This window comes from Pogoniulus pusillus, chromosome 6, assembly GCF_015220805.1.
Source record: "Pogoniulus pusillus isolate bPogPus1 chromosome 6, bPogPus1.pri, whole genome shotgun sequence".
Lineage (NCBI taxonomy): Eukaryota > Metazoa > Chordata > Aves > Piciformes > Lybiidae > Pogoniulus > Pogoniulus pusillus.
In genome coordinates, this window is record NC_087269.1 from 10226997 (window position 1) to 10230848 (window position 3852).

At 42.6% G+C, this 3852-nt stretch overlaps 1 long non-coding RNA gene across 1 annotated transcript; it reads right to left on the reverse strand.

The window, feature by feature from the left end:
- Positions 1-203: 203 nt before the first annotated feature.
- Positions 204-3236, reverse strand: LOC135176453 (uncharacterized). Its single transcript, XR_010302658.1, has 3 exons — positions 3090-3236; positions 849-1072; positions 204-736 (listed from the first exon to the last, which is right to left on the reverse strand). It is a non-coding gene; the product is annotated as an uncharacterized LOC135176453 (long non-coding RNA).
- Between the last annotated feature and the right edge of the window lie 616 nt (positions 3237-3852).

Below are 3852 nucleotides of genomic sequence, written 5' to 3' on the forward strand. Positions count from 1 at the left end.
CAAGAAGTGCAAAAGGCTGATATAACCTGGGCAGTCTGTAGGCTCCAGCAATTCTTCACTGGTCTTATGAGTCCACAGTTCAGCAGGTTTTAAGACGGTCAACAGTTACTAAATGGCATCTAAAGAGGGTCTTGAAAGTGATGAACAGATGCAGGCAAAGCAGGGAATAAGAAAAGTCTGTCTGATTAAGCAGATAGAAAGAAGAAGAGATCACAAAAACATTTTCAATGTTTTATTTGTACCAAGTGAGAAGATCATGGAGAAGTCATGAAGCCTCTAAGAAATGCACACCTCTCCCAGACACAGAAGCCCTTCACAGACACCACATGTGAGAACACACAGAAAGAACATGTCTTAGATTCAGATTCAGGATGCCCTGAAGTGGAGCCAAAGGAAAGCTTAGTTTTAAGTCCAAATGCTTAAGTCCAAATTATTAAACACTTCAGCTAATAAGGAGTATCTGCTTAAGCAAGAATCCTGAAGAAGCCACGTCTCCACAGTCAAAATTTAAAATAAATGCTCCCATGTCAAGATACTCTGCACTTAAAAAAGAATCCTGAGCAGAGTCAGATGCTCTAATCCACTCATAAACCCAGTCCCTTTCACCCCCACTGTTAAAAAAAGATTTGTGATGAGACTGTGATTGGCAATCCTTGAGTGAAAGAAGTGGCAATAAACCTCACCCGTCACTTGGTCTGCATCATCATTAACCTTTCCAACATTACATACATGCAATCTGGAAGACAAGAACTGTCCATAAGCAGACTGAAAGCAAAGCTACTGGCTAAGTTCAGTCTCAGGACTCAAGGAAAAACCAAAACCATCCTTCAATCAGGAAAATTTCTTACCTCAAATCACTTATGAACCTGATTTTGATTTCTGGACATGCTCAGTTATAAAACTGTGAAAATTCACAGCAGTTTTCCTGAACCAGACAACACATTTTAGGCTCTGAAATCTCCCTCAGCTTGAGTAGTTTGCAAGGAAATTCAGTAAGTTGTAGCTGTGATACATAGCCTTCTGTCCTTTTGTGTTTTCCTTCCCCTTTACTGGGCACCTGTGAGATGAAAAGCTGTAAAAAAGAAAGAAAAGCTTTTAAAGTCATACTTCTCCTTTCTCTTTTTTTTTTTTTAAGCTCCCCTTCCCACTTGTTTTATTTTGTGGAGAACTTCACATTTCACACTTTTTTCCCCATAAGCAGATCAATTGCAGGGAAAAAAAATGCAACCTTAGGTAAACTTGTCTATCAGCAAACTCAGCCCAAGAGAAAGGTAATGCTCCTGAAAGCAGCTTAATCATTTGTCTTCATTTTTCTCACAGTCACAGATGTGTCCTTTCCTCCCAGTTTCAAAAGAGACACTGAAACAGTAAGTAGAGTCACAGACATTACAAGTGAGGTCATATGCTCAAGACAAGCAAGGAAGCTTCTCAGGATCCTTAGTGATAGAAGCAAAAGCTCTGTAATGACAGACAGAGGGAAGGTAAGACAGACCTTGAAGGAAAAGAAGTATCCTAAATAGTTTCAGTTTGATGAAACTTTAAGTAACTAAACCCAGATTCTTAGTAGAGAGGAATGTCAGGAAAGTTCAAACTCTTTCTCTGCCTTTTCAGATCATGCCTTTGAACTGCAGATTCCCATCTCTCCAAAGACACCTTAATTGCTGGACTTCTGAGTTTCTGAAACTGGTGGGTCTAGGTTTCGTTTGTTTGTTTGGGTTGGGCTGTTTTTTTCTTTGTATTGAAGCTACTTTTAATTAACATAAACACACAAAAGGGCAAAGCATCAGGAATTCTATGCATCTATGTGTCACCTCTCTCTTGGTCTGACCTCCAGTGAAGCATCCACAGGATCAGATATTATTTTTCTTTCCCTTTGGTTTGGAATTAGCATCTAAGTGTAAAATAACCTCCTCCAGTTCTCAAAACACTCTCATAAAAGTTGGATTTTGGATCAAGCTGAAACAAAATGCAGTTTAGTCAAAGAGCAGAAGCAGTTCTTTGGCTGCCATACTTGCTTCCAGCTGACCTTTTTGAAGGACATCAGCTAAAATGTCTGTCCCTTCCTGGCACACAAGGACAGGATGAAACATTTTTTGGTTCACATTGTGAAAAGTTCAGGAAGTTGTTTTTCATCAAAACGTTTGGCAGCTCCATACTGCAGAGAAAAAGCATGAAGAGGATAGGAGACTCAGCAGCTCTTCTTATATTTGCCTTTTCAGGGCATATTATGAGTAGGAGAAGCAATGGGAAAAAGCCAGTTTCTCACGGAGGGGAACCAAGCATGCAGCTCTCTTCAGTACAAATGAGTGGTAGAAGTCCATTCAGCATGGTTTATATCATCCAGCCTGCTTGCCTCACCAAGCAGACAAAGCAGTCATGGACCCTCCCTAGAAGACCCTAAGTGCAAATGGCATATAGGATTTGTAGGGAGTGGGAATTAAGGCTGCTCATCTCACTTTGGCTGCAGCACACAAGCTGCAAGCATCTGGTATCCCAGGAAGCTGGGAATGAAGTAAGGAGATACAATCACCCTTAATCTTTTTCCTGGCCCAGCTACCTGAGGTTCAGTAAAGCCATCACTAGAGGCTTGACAGAATTAGGCAATGAGCTCCCTAGAAATTCTGCTTCTCTGGCACAGATCATAATGCTCCAACTGTCTATCAAACATTGCAGTCTGGTAGCATACATTTATGCTCTCTTCATGAACTATCTTCCAATAAATCTCTTCTGTTCTTGACATAGGCAGGAAAAGCCAAAAGCCCTCATTAACTTTTGATTGATCTTCAATTAAGTTAAATATGTAGGGCTGGCAGCCATTAGCACAGCCTGGAAGACAACATTTGTTAGATGTGTTAAAGTAAGCTGGCACTAGGCTTCACTAGGTAGCCTCAGGCAAGCTGGGAAAATGTCAGCAAACTTTTACCTAGCAACAAAATCCTCTGAAGAAGAGATCCAAAGCATTTCAGAAATCGGCAGTGCCTTCTCCCTGTCCTCTGTGACTAGAAGTTCTTTTGAGTTAAAAAATTGAGTCGCTGTGTTGTATTTCCTTACATTCAATTTCTTTTTTCTTGGTAATTCTTCTGCCTTACTCGTGCTTTGTAAAAGGTTTTCCGAGTCATCTGAACAATCTCCTGCTTTTTTCACACCGGACTTGACTGAGGCAGCAGTGACTTAGCTGGCAGTGAGCCAAACCCAGTCCTGCTCTGTGTGTTTAGCCGAGAGCTGCGAACACTCAACCTGGCTTCCCAAACCGCAACTGCTGCTGCTGGTTAAGGCCACACAGGGCACAGGGACTGTGAATCCATCTCCTGCTGACAGGAGCAGCCTTCCTGCTGGGCTTTGTCAAGCAGGGCGAGCCAAGGAGGCAGCAACAGCTGAAAATGGACAGAAGTTAGGAGGTGGAGTGGGAAAGGGAGTCAAGGACTGCCTGGGCTTCCAGGATGGGGTCTCCTGGGTACCTCTTGGCAAAGTAGTAGCCAACTAACCTATGAAACTGTAGGCAGGGAAACTCAGCGCTTCAGAGCCTTGAGAAGCATTCAGTGTTCAGAAACCAAGACCTCTGGGTAGGGCCGCGATGAAGCAGTGCAGCAGGAACACCATCCTGGATGTAAACTTTAGCACAAATGGGCAGTTCCAACAAAAGTCCTCAGGTAGACATAGGTGTGTGTATATATTTTTTGGTTTTAAACCAGGAGAGATGATTAAGGCTCCATTGCACAGGACGCTGTCCAGATCTCATAGCCAGAAGAGCCTTTTTTGACAGTACCAAAACCAGTGCTATAGCTTATGCAAGGTTATAGTAGCCAGGAGGATTCAGCCCAGTGGGTCTGAGAGTACCTCCATCACCTCAAG